This window comes from Aedes aegypti, chromosome 1 (assembly GCF_002204515.2).
Source record: "Aedes aegypti strain LVP_AGWG chromosome 1, AaegL5.0 Primary Assembly, whole genome shotgun sequence".
NCBI lineage: Eukaryota > Metazoa > Arthropoda > Insecta > Diptera > Culicidae > Aedes > Aedes aegypti.
This window is the reverse complement of record NC_035107.1, coordinates 167,137,498-167,150,789: the sequence shown is the minus strand read 5'-3', so window position 1 is coordinate 167,150,789 and position 13,292 is coordinate 167,137,498. Positions and strand designations below refer to the sequence as shown.

Here is a 13,292-nt window from a genome sequence, read left to right as displayed (position 1 = left end):
AGTTTGGAATGGAGTGACTTTCATACTGGGCCTGTGATGAGAACACCCTGCTCCAGTGATTAAGGTTTCTCAGAATTCTAGGAATTTGTATTTGGAACTTCGGTGGTATTGATGGCCTTTAGCCTCTACCGAGAAGTACAACGGCTAATTTAACGAAGCCAGTCAGCTTTCTTCCCAAGTTCTTAAAAATTAACCCCTCCCCTGAAGGGTCTCAGGCCGGGCAAACCTGCAAACTGCTGGGTGGTCTCCTTTTAGGAGTGGCGCTAAAGCCATCCACTAACGAACGGGAAGCGCGACGGGCTGGCGAGATACATTTGGCGCCCAACGTGGGGCTCGAACCCACGACCCTGAGATTAAGAGTCTCATGCTCTACCGACTGAGCTAGCCGGGCGTAGAGTAATTATCTTTTCGTATTAATATAGTATTTGTGTGTTTAGTTGTCTAAGGGAACAAGACTTGTTTAATTTATTTTTCTTCGAGGAACTTTCTCTTATATTGTACATATAAATAATATTGAGTATTTATTTCTGTTTCGTTTCGTTTATTTCATAAAACGTCTGGTTTGCACAATTACGCATCATACAAAAAAATCTCGTTCTTATCATTAAGCTTATCTTATCTTCTTCTTCTTTCTGGCGTTACGTCCCTACTGGGACAGAGCCTGCTTCTCAGCTTAGTGTTCTTATGAGCACTTCCACAGTTATTAACTGAGAGCTTACTATGCCAATGACCATTCCTGCATGCGTATATCGTGTGGCAGGTACGAAGATACTCTATGCCCTGGGAAGTCGAGAGAATTTCCAACCCGAAAAGATCCTCGACCGGTGGGATTCGAACCCACGACCCTCAGCTTGGTCTTGCTGAATAGCTGCGCGTTTACCGCTACGGCTATCTGGGCCCCTAAGCTTATCTTATATGTGATTTTATTATTTTCTAGTGTTATTAAAATGGTTTTCTTCAATATTTGTTTTGCTAAATGTTATTTATGATTTTATAGCTGTTTAAACAAAAATAGCTTCTCTGGAACCATTACATTCAAACTCAAACATTCTAAATCACGATTTTTGCGGGTGAATAGGTGACCTTTTTTTCTTCTGGTTTAAGCAAACATACATAGCTCGATCAATATGAATCGTTCCTTACCAAGAGCTGAAGATCTCAACCTTGAAGAGATCGACTACGAGTTGTCGATTCGCAACCAACCAGAAGAAGTTTTCAAACTCGATGTTCAGGGAAAACAAAGACATTTGAGACTTCTGTTCAAATCTGACCAAAGGGAAGGGAGGAACTATAGGTCAAATACCAATATCCAAGACGAAGCGGGTCATATTAGTGCTAGAATTGACAATTTGGAGAAGGCTCTGTCTAAAAAGGTAGAGGCCAAATATGAGTCTAGGGTGATACATTATTATTATCGGGTGAAGAGGTGCATTGCAGACACAGAAGAGGATAAAGAACTGCGAAGAGAACTTAGCCGTAGAATTGAGAAAATTATACAGTATTACCAGTTCGGGCCATCCTTGTTTCCATTCAAAGGATCATCCATTCCAATTATGCAAGAAACAGAGGGGGCAGTAGGTCTATCAGGTCCGGTCAGTCCGAGTCGAACAATGGAGAAACCGGCGTCCGACAGTATGATCGAAACTAAAGGTAAAGGTAGATGCGAAATGGTTAACTCTCAAGGTACAATACCGAAAGTCAATCTGCAGGAATGGGTGGACCAAAACGTGATAAAAGATACCATCGAAGTGTCTCGTACGGAATGGGAGGAGTTGAAGCGAATTTTAGCCGATTTGTCAAATAAGGCAAACGCTGATAATGCGGCGAATGCGGTGAGTAGATCACGAATTTCCGAAAACAGACAGACCTTTCCACAGAACAACCCAAGGACACTACAGCGCCAGACAGGACTTCGGTCAACATGCTATGCGGACGAGTTCGTCGATACGGATTCGGATGAAGAAGAATTTGCCACAGTGCAGCGAAATAGATTGGATCGGAGGGTCGATCGCAACCAGTTTGAGCGTGATAGCTACGAGGAATCGCTGTACGAATACGATAGTGTAAGTGCGAGACGGTATCGGCATCGGCGAGGAATCAGAGACGGCCGACATAGACGTGAGCAAGGCTATGGGCGAGTAGAGAAGTGGAAGCTGAGGTTCTCGGGAGACTCTCGGGGAATATCCGTCGAAAACTTCCTTTATAAAGCGTCAAAACTAGCAGAGCGCGAAGAGGTATCCGAGGATATACTGCTAAGAGACGTCCACATGCTGTTAGAAGGAGTCGCGTCAGACTGGTTCTTCACTTACGTTGATGACCTAGTCACGTGGGAAGATTTCAGGAACGGAATCACCTATCGCTTCGGTAACCCTAACAAGGACCAAGGGATACGGTCGAAGATTCAGGAGCGGAAACAACAGCGAGGGGAGTCGTTTATAGCTTTTGTGTCGGAGATTGAGAAGCTAAACCGGATGTTGTCCAAGCCATTGTCTTGAAGACGAAAATTTGAGGTCATATGGGACAACATGCGGCAGCATTATAGGTCCAAGATCTCGATCGTTCGCATAAGAGACTTGCAACATCTAATTGACTTGAACTACCGCATCGATGCGGCCGATCATCAACTACACCAATCGGGGGTAGATCATTTCGTGCGTAGACCAATCAATCAGATTGAAGCCGCAGAATATGTCAGCGAAGACGAGGAGGAGCAGGAAGCGACAGTGAACCACGTTAGGGGACAACACCAGAGAAGCAGACCATCTGCGCCCCACCCGTTTAGCGGTCCAACTCAACAGGTACAAGAGAAGCGTCAAGCAGAGAATGGTGAACCTGGCTTGGCGAGATTAAATTGTTGGAACTGCCAAGAACAAGGGCACGGTTGGAGACAATGCACAAAACCGCGGAACATCTTCTGTTACGGATGTGGCAATCTTGGAAGAACGATTCGCTCTTGTGAACGCTGCGTCAGACAAGAAATCGTACCAGAAAGTGGGATACAGGGAAACCTGAGAAGGGGTGCGAGTCAGGGGAATTGAGCATCCCTGCATCACACGTTCTTCCCCAAACATTTGACCCGTTTTTGCATGTTCACCATATACGAATTAGAATAAGCAAGTGTCCTCACATTAGAGTGAGAATTTTCGATTTTGAGACAGAAGCTTTGTTGGACTCCGGGGCAGGGATTAGTATTTTAAATTCAATGGAATTGATTGAGAGATTTGGTTTGAAGTTGCAGCCGGCAGCCATTCGGGTGGCCACCGCTGATGGTGCGAATTACGCCTGTCGGGGCTTTGTAAACATTCCGTTTACCTACAAATCGGTCACAAAGGTGATTCCGACAATCGTAGTTCCAGAAATTTCACGGGCAATTATTTTGGGAGCGGACTTTTGGGACGCGTTTGGAATCAAGCCAATGATCGACCTGGGTAGAGGCCCAGAGTCCCTGGAAACGGTTGCAAGTCAGCAAAACGACGCTATTTGTTTCACCGTTGAACCGATAGACCAGTCGCCGGAGGCAGTCAAGAAAGATGAAGACGACACGTTGGACATTCCAGTGTATGAGGGACCAACAGAAGCAATCCCGGATCCAGAATCCATAGAAACCGAACACGAGTTGAGTACGGAGGAGAGACAACAACTGATGGAAGTAATCGGAGGGTTTGAGTTGACTTCCACGGGGAAGTTAGGTAGAACCGATCTAATCGAGCACGAAATCGTGCTGAAGGAAGGTGCAAAGCCGCGGAACCCGGTGATGTACAAATGCTCACCGTACATGCAAGAAGCGATAAAGAAAGAGGTGGAGAGGTTCAAGACACTGGATGCAATCGAAGAGTGCTACAGTGAGTGGACCATCCCACTAGTACCAGTACCGAAGAAGAACGGGAAGGTTCGCGTCTGCCTTGATTCCAGGAAGATCAACAAGTTGACGATAAAAGACTCCTACCCTATGAGAAACATGCAGGACATTTTTCGTCGTCTGGGTAGCAAAGATAGTCTGGAGAGTCTGAAGAGTCTGAATAGTCTGAAGAGTCTGGAGAGCAAAATACTTCTCGGTCATAGACCTGAACTACACGGCATTCAGAACATCGGAAGGCGTCTTCCGCTTCAAAGTGTTGCCATTCGGGGTCATCAACGCGCCGTTCACCATGTCACGGTTGATGGACAGAGCACTTGGATTCGATCTCGAACCGCAGGTGTTCGTCTACCTCGATGACATAGTCATCGCTACCGAAACCCTAGAGGAGCACCTTCGATTGCTAAAAATAGTAGGGGAGCGGCTACGCAAAGCGGGACTGACGATTTCATTAGAGAAATCACGCTTTTGTCGGAAGCAAGTGATGTACTTGGGCTATCTTTTGAACGAGCATGGGATTGCGATTGACAGTAGTCGAATCCAACCAATTTTAGATTATGCGAGACCGAAGACGCAGGAGGACATCCGTCGCTTGATGGGCTTGGCGGGGTTCTACCAGCGCTTTATCAAGGACTACAGTAAGGTGACTACTCCAATAACCGATCTTCTTACGAAAGAAAATAAGAAATTCACTTGGAGCAAAGAAGCAGAAGAGGCGTTTCGAGAGCTCAAATCAATTTTGACATCAGCGCCAATTCTAGGGAACCCGGACTTCAGCAAGGTTTTTACGATTGAATCCGATGCTTCGGATAGAGCAGTAGGTGCCGCTTTGGTGCAGGAGCAGGACGGAGTTACTAGGGTGATCCAAGCAAGAAGCTGAATCGTACTCAAAGGCGATACTCTGCTGTGGAGAAAGAATGTCTGAGAGTTCTCTCAGCGATTCAACACTTCAGGCATTACATCGAAGGCACGAAATTCCGAGTCGTTACAGACGCGAGAAGTCTGCTATGGCTGAAATCAACCAACCGATTAAGCGATCCTCGATTCGCGTGGAAGCAATATCCTCCAATAGCGGAACGAGAGCAGATCTTGAAAAGAACTCACGAGAAAGCCCACTTCGGGTACGACAAGACGTTGAACGAGGTAAAGCAGAGATACTTTTGGCCGAAAATGAATAGTGACGTCCGGAAACATTGCCGTGAATGTTTGAAATGTCAGGTCAGTAAATCGGGTAACACGAATGTGACACCACCGATGGGATCAAAGAAGCCTGTCGAATACCCATGGCAGTTCGTGACGTTGGATTATGTCGGACCATTACCACCGTCCGGCAGAAATAGACATACGTGCCTACTTGTAGCCACCGACGTGCTCAGTAAATTCGTACTAGTGCAGCCATTCCGAGAAGCAAAAGCTAGCTCACTGATCGAATTTGTCGAAAACATGATTTTTCGCCTGTTTGGAGTTCCGGAGGTTGTTCTGACGGATAATGGGTCTCAGTTTATTTCGAAACAATTTAGAGAGCTGTTGGAAGCGTACCATGTTTTGCATTGGCTTACACCGGCGTACCACCCTCAGGTGAACAATACCGAGGGAGTGAACCGCGTAATCACGACAGCCATTCGTGCCACGCTGAAGAAAGAGCATAAGCACTGGGCGGATGATATTCAGGAGATCGCAAACGCTATCCGAAACGCGATTCACGAATCCATAAAGTACAGTCCCTATTTTATCGTATTTGGTCGTAACATGGTATCTGATGGGAGAGAGTACGGTCGGATAAGGGACAACTATGAGTCTACCGGCGATAAAGTGGATTTGACAGTCGAACGACGAAAGAAACTGTTCGAGGACATTAAGACCAACCTGACTACAGCCTACCAGCGACATGCAAAGACCTACAACCTACGATCCAATTCAAATTGTCCCACCTATGCGGTAGGGGAAAAAGTATTAAAACAGACCTTTGACCTGTCTGATAAGGGGAAGGGTTTTTGCAAGAAACTTGCACCCAAATACGAACTGGCGGTAGTACGGAAAAGGTTGGGAACTAACACCTACGAATTGGAAGATTTGACGGGGAAGCGACTAGGGGTCTATTTCGCGACCAGTTTGAAGAAGATGCTTCCTCATCTAAGCCAATCGTAGGCGCACTATTGTAGAGCTATGAAACTCCTTTTGAGTGACCATAAATCGTTAGATGAAGAAACACCTTCGGGTTCAAACATCGTACGGATAATGCTCGATGGACTCGCTCTTGGAACGTTTTCGAACCGACCAGTGCTGAGGGTACCGACATTAAGCCTAAAAATTCGAAACTCTACTTTGTAAAGCTATGAAACTCTTTGAGTGACCACAAATTTACTCAGATGTAAAAACACCTTCGGGTTCAAATATCATACCAACAATGGTCGACGGACTCGCCTACGGAACGTTTTGAACTGACCAGGGCTGAGGGTACCGACATTGGGCCTAACATTCCAATCAGTTTGCAAGCTATGAATCGAAAGTGACCACAACGAACAAATCTAACCAAAACACCATGAAGGGCAAAGCAATCAAGTCGTTAATTAAGAACAAGCTTTTGATATTCAAACAAATTTTCAGGCCAGCCATGTTGTATGCTGTACCAATATGGACTAGCTGTTGTAATACCAGGAAGAAAGCTCTGCAGAGAATTCAAAATAAAATTTTGAAAATGATTCTGAGACTTCCTCAGAATATCCAATGTTGAAACATTGGAACAAATGTCAAATAAAATAATAAATAATTTCAGGCAAAAATCGTTACAATCTTCTATTGCCACGATTAATGCGTTATATGTTTAGGTTAAGTTAGGTTAAGTATATTAAAAACGTTTTTTTTTCTCTTATAAGCAGGTGAAATCAACTCACCTGTAAATAAACTGAACTGCTACGGCAACTGAAATGTAATATGTTGTTAACAAAATGTTAATAAAATCTTAAATTTGTTTTACCAAATTAGGATGATAGTGTTTTCTAATAACACAGAACACCTAGATATAAGAAATGAATGTAATGTTTGGAATGATACTAATAAAGAAAATAATAAAAAAAAATCAAGTCGTTAAATTCCAATTAAGACGCGAAAACCGATTGGGACAAGATTCCAATTGGAATACATTCGCCTATGCGAACTGTATATATGTAAATATTAGTAGATTAGTTTTTCCTAGTTCCCTAGCCCTTAATCTAGTATTAGTACTTAGCCTAGATTAGTAAATTAAATTAAAAACTCACAATTATATTCCTTATTCCATTGATTAGCTTAATTTTCTCATGTTGAAGGCATTCGTTATCTCAAATTGTGTCATTGCATTCGTTTTCGTCTTACCGGCGATGTAAATAATGTAAATACCTAAAAGTCGAAATATTTGTTTAGTTTGTGTTCATACAGAAGTAATGTTTAATTAGCTTAGATTCATAATTACCTATTAAAGTTCATTGTAGTCATTTCCGTTCATTGTTGATGTTGGTCACTTTCTCATTTTGTTTCCTTTTTCCCACGTCCGTCATTCCAATTAGAATTGCTCCTTGTCTACGCACACCTGTGTCCACCTTTTTTTTTTCCTAGTTTCGATATCCTTTTTCCCGTTGTCCCGTCCAGTCCTTTCCAGTCACGATCCTTCCGCCGCAAACGTTGAAATCTCCCACTCGTTAGTTCCCAGCTTTTCCAGTTTCCGATTCGGGCAGTTCTTCAGTTCTCCGTTAGCAGCCGGGGGCAATCGCAAATGCACCTGTGAAAAATAAACAAACAAACAAACCAACTTACATCCGATAATTTGGAACAATATTGTGTTCCACTCTCCTTATACTTATCAGAACGTCCCACAGGACGTCCGCTGATGCACTCCGAGTCAATTCAGCTCTAATTATCACTACTTTCACCTCTAATTTTCACAATTTTGCACTGTATCGCCGTGCCACGCGTGCGCGATCCACTTTCACTCTCAATCTTGTTGATTTTGACAGTTCTTTGTTGTTGACATCGCGTGTATGATAGACCGGTCATGTTTTGAGTGTGAATGTGTCGGAGTTCGACAGGAGTCGGATTCTGGTACACATTATTGTATGCAAGGTATGAATGATTGGATGGTTTTTATAGTGAGTATATGTTATTCTTGAAGAGCTTTCGCAGTCGGTCTGACCTGGCGTTTGAAATCTCTTTTAAGGAGCTTTTTCGATTCGTGTTTCAGTAAGCGCATATCGCGGATGCATTTCCGTGGCTGCAAACTGAAAACGAAACAGTTTATTTTAAGATAAGGAAGTTGACGTCTCGCGTTTCTCGCTACGTGCTGGGGTAGAGATGGTCAATGGACTTATCGGTTTCGTCCACTTAGGTGGAAATTTTCGTGAATGTCGTCTTCGATTATCGGCAATGTCCTGGTGTATGAAGACAATGTTTCGTTATTTGTGTGCGCTTGCTCAGAGTATTGTCGACCACTCTCGAGTTTAAGCCGTTTATATGTTTGTGTTTTCGAATTTAATGTGAATGAATGAGGTCATCAACAAACTTCCGGTCAATTGAACAGTTTCCTTTCTCTCAATATAAAGTCAAGGTTTTCTGGGACATCGAGTATTTCTGGCCACCCCTTTTATTCTTCAATGAACAAGCTTTTGGTTACATTATGTTTAGATTTTCGCTGGAGACCGGAGACTTACGTCGCTGATGGTCAGTGGCAGACAGGTTATGTGATGGATCCTGATCTGTAAAAAAGAGATGGAGTTGACTTCGGTCGACGATGATTATATATGACCCCGAAAATCGAAAGTAGTGTTTCTGAGACGACTTGTTTGGCCTACGAAAATTTGATTGGCTATTTTCATCTCCATTCTCAATGCCAATCAAATTTTCGTAATTTTAGTGGGGAATGATGTAACAAGTACGCTTTCTTATTTAATATTTATCCATGTATTATATTCGTTAAATGTTTTCCATTAAATAGTATCGTATGTCCATTCGTTTTTATCATTTATTCATATATAAATTCACCGCATTAGATCGTCCCTTCTGTAGAGTTGCAAATGGCATACGCTTGCACAAATGAGTTCCCTACAGCAGTTACACGCGCCTAAGAAAAGAACCCAAGCCAGCCCAAATTGTCAACGCGCGCATATTTGCGATGTCTCTCGGCGGACATCGACCTGCCCAAAATTCTTTCAGGATCCAATGACCTTTCCCGTTCGGCTTGGCACACTCCTACCGAACTTGGGGAGAGAATTTGCCTTAACGTGCTAATGCGGCCGTTGGAAAGAGAGGTCGCAATGCCATTGAAGTTTCGGGTCCAAATTTTGAGAATTTTGCACTCGCGAAATTAGACTTCGTCCCATTTCGCGACCTCGAAGCCGAAGGTCACAATTTAGCGGGTATCTGAGGACAATTCCCAGCCTTGATCGTCCACTTCGTTTCGAACTGTGGAAGAGGCAAGAGTGGTTAATTACTTGTTTCGCGTCGTGGTGTGCTTGAATAGGTGAATTCTTAACTACATGAGAATTTCAAGTAGGATTACTAATTAGTTCCCTTTCCAGTAGTGCTAGTACAACTCTTTAAGGCTAGTAGATTTCCTCATGGTGAATAGTGCATGTGTTTAAACCAATATTCCGGGTAAGAAGCTACTTTGCTAGATTGTGGGTTTGTAGTGAAACATGTGCGTTGTGACCCTTTTGTGTGATAGGATTCGTGGCAGCAGTGGCCATTGCTGGCACACCAACATCCACCAGAAACCCGCTCTTGACCCCACCGTTCGACTTCGGAGGATTCCCGGGGCACACGTGACCGGAAGAGGGTTGCGCCGCGCCATTCTGCGCGCCCTAGACAGGCAAGCCGCCATCACTGTTGTCGTCAGCGTCAGCAATTTCATCAGTGACAGCAACCCAAGGGAGAAGGAGGGAGACGAAGAACGCACGTGCCGCGTTCACGCGTAAGTCCGCGGATCCAGCGAGGACCAACGAAATGGACCGTTGATCGCGTCCGCGATCGTGTACAGGCCGGAGCAGATGCCAATGCAGCTCCGTGTCCACCCCCACCATCCGTAATAAACCCGCCCACTCGTAAATCCATGGTAGAGTAAGTACCAGGCATGCATGTTTTTGTTGTATCGTCCATGCGCATGAGACAGAACGGCACAAATCGATAGCCGTAGCCGTCTCAATTTGTTAATGATTCATTGAACACGTTATCTACCCAATACACCGAAACCCACACCCGTAGTCACCACAAACCCGCAAAAGAGAAAGAGAGTCCGTGCACGGCAAGCGCCGTCAAGAGAGAATGAAGTAGGAAGGAGAGAAACGCACGCTAGAGTAGGAAAGGGAACAGGAAAGGCCTAGGCAAGCATGTAGTAGGAAGATCAAACCGTGTAAATATATTTGTAGCAACTGTAAGCGTTATGTGTTTGAGCTTTATTGGAGCTTTTATAGCAGAAAGCTGTTGTTGGTGAAGCAATAAATATAGTCAGTGGTTCCCAAACGATTTGTTTAATGTAGTTGCGTAATTCGAAGAATTAGTGTCTTGTGAGGGATTTTCATGTAGCTCGTTTCGTTTCATTTTTCTTGTAGTTTGTTTTACTGGGTAAGTCGGCCCGAAATCGACCTTTAACCATTCTCAAATTGGAGACAGTTTGGAATGGAGTGACTTTCATACTGGGTCTGTGATAAGAACACCCCGCTCCAGTGATTAAGGTTTCTCAGAATTCTAGGAATTTGTATTTGGAACTTCGGTGGTATTGATGGCCTTTAGCCTCTACCGAGAAGTACAACGGCTAATTTAACGCAGCCAGTCAGCTTTCTTCCCAAGTTCTTAAAAATTAACCCCTCCCTTGAAGGGTCTCAGGCCGGGAAAACCTGCAAACTGCTGGGTGGTCTCCTTTTAAGAGTGGCGCTAAAGCCATCCACTAACGAACGGGGAGCGCGACGGGCTGGCGAGTTACAAACGTCATTCGACTAAATGCCATTCGACCAAATGTCTTTCGACCAAATGTCATAGATTCATTTAGGAATCTATTAGACTGCATTTCAGTATCCTGATATCATAACATGCATCAGACAGTTGAGACTTGAGATTATTAAAACATGATATAGTGCAGTCTTGGGCGTTCTATCTTTATATTTATAATACCAGCAAGGTGAGGTTCAAAGAATAAGTATTAATAGACACTATACTTCCTTCACAATTTATTATCAACAAACATGGTCGGCAAACATTTGAAATTGTTACAAGGGCACTATTGGTGTATATAGGAAATTTTTCTGGAGGGAGCTCCTGCGTTTTTGCTATCAGAGATGCTTTTCGCAATAATCTCAATTTTTAAGAAGCCATGTTTTTTGTGAATTTTCAGTCATTGTTATTTTTGTGATTCCCAAAATGCCTTAAGAAATTGTAAATTGTAAACCAACCTTTTTGCCATAAATACAATGAAACCTTCATGAGCCGATATTTCATGACTCCATACTAAAACCAAAATTTCATGGTTACTATGATGGTTCCCTCAATCAGTTTTTCAAAGCATTTGCGTTCATTGACTCGATATTTCCATGAGCCGATGGTTCCTTCAGGTTTAGACTCATGGAGATTTGACTGTGGTTGGTTGGTGCGTTCGCAATCAAAGTTTAATCTGGGAGTTTCTATTATTTCAAAATTGATCCATGTATAAATATTTATATTAATATCATATTTATATTATTTATATTAAACTCTATTTATATATTTATATTAAACTCTCTGCTAGCAATGAAGACAAAGGCTTTTTTGACTGAACTGCATCACTTGCGAAGCGTTCGATGTGAAGTCGAATTTTTATACATGGATTAATTAGATATATAATTTGAGATATACATTTCTCATATCGAACAAGCAAGCAGATTCTTGCAAGCATATCAACAATTTATGTCAAAAAAGAACCACAAAATTTGGGCAGGCATGATAGCGTTCTATAAATCTTTTGTTCGTTCTATTCTCAAGGATTATTCTATAAATTCCACAAGAGGTTTGTCCAATAAGTTTTCAATGGATTTTTCTTGAAAAAACTCCAGCATTGATTCCATACATGATTCTTCACAGGTTTCTTTAGAAATTAATCCAAAAATCACTTCAAAAACCTAGTGATTTCTTCCAAGTTTCGCCATGGATTTTTATTCTCCTTCATAAAAATCCTATAGTGTTTTCCCCGTATTTTTAAGGAACTCTTTCAGATAATCCATGGATACGATGATCCAAAAGAGATGTTTGATGTGAAATTTGCATTTTCAAAATGTTCGGGACGCATTGACATTGCTTTGTTTGTGTCTGAAAAAATTGAACGGAACTTCTCGAGAAAATTCTACAGAAATCTTTTTATGAAGCAAATCTATTTCTGAAAAAACCATAATTTTTGCTTTAAAACTCGACTAAATCATCTTCGCCAAAACTCGTGCAAATTTAGATTTAGGCATATTTTCTGGCTGATAAATCATTCTTACTTAGATTCAACATCTATGGATGTGCCCTGAAAGAGAGATGAACCAGCCAAGGGCTGAAAGTCTCTTTAATAAAGAAAATTCATTCATCTATGGATGCAAATTTTTTAAACTAATTAAATGTACACTTATTTTTGGAGGTTTGCCATATCATTAAAAAACAGTTTCTTTATACTGTAGAAATCGCTCTCCGTCACTCCCCGTGTGCTCCCCTATCTTGCTGAAACACGCCTTCGAGACTAGATAATCGATTGAAGAAGATTCCTCCCACCTAAGCTTGCCAAAATGTATGAAAAACATCAATTTCGTTAGAATTTTTCTCTATTAGAATCAAAAACTGGTAACTATGTCCAAAATATAGTCTTTAACCCTAAATCATGTTTCAAAACTATATATGACTAAAAATAGTAAAATATTGAGAGTTTGGAATTCCTGCGAAGATGTTTCAAATCTGGATCACTGTGCGCTTGTGGTTCCTACTCGAGTATCGCGAGATCTGCTGAACTTACACAATGAACCAATCAAATGACTGTTTGGGACTAACACACAACCTAAGTGTATAAGTGCTGGTGATCTTCTATTTTTTGGCAACAATGGCGTCTGCCACGTAACAATACGGACCAATGCTGAGAAGGGGGAGGAATTGATAATTCATTTAGTACTGGCCACAGTAGATCGGATATACCCCTGCATCTACGCCAGTTTATGCGGGAAGGTCTGGTGGTGGTAATTTTATGGCAAAGAGGCTTGCTTTTTAGTTAGCAGACTGCCAATGTATCAGACGTGAGAAAAGGCGTGCTATAATGATGGAGGAATAGAAGGGAATTGAAACGGTTGTTTGTGTCCGTCTCTGCTATGAACGAATAGATCGACTGTAATAGATTTAGAGTGGAAGATAGAAGCAAGTGAAAGATACAACTACAAAGTACGAGGAAAGGGACGTGCCTGGGATTGAACCCATG

At 42.5% G+C, this 13,292-nt stretch overlaps 1 non-coding gene across 1 annotated transcript; it reads right to left on the bottom strand.

Moving 5' to 3' along the window:
- Positions 1–318: 318 nt before the first annotated feature.
- Trnak-cuu lies at positions 319–391 on the bottom strand. The gene has a single exon. It is a non-coding gene; the product is annotated as a tRNA-Lys (tRNA).
- Positions 392–13,292: the final 12,901 nt, after the last annotated feature.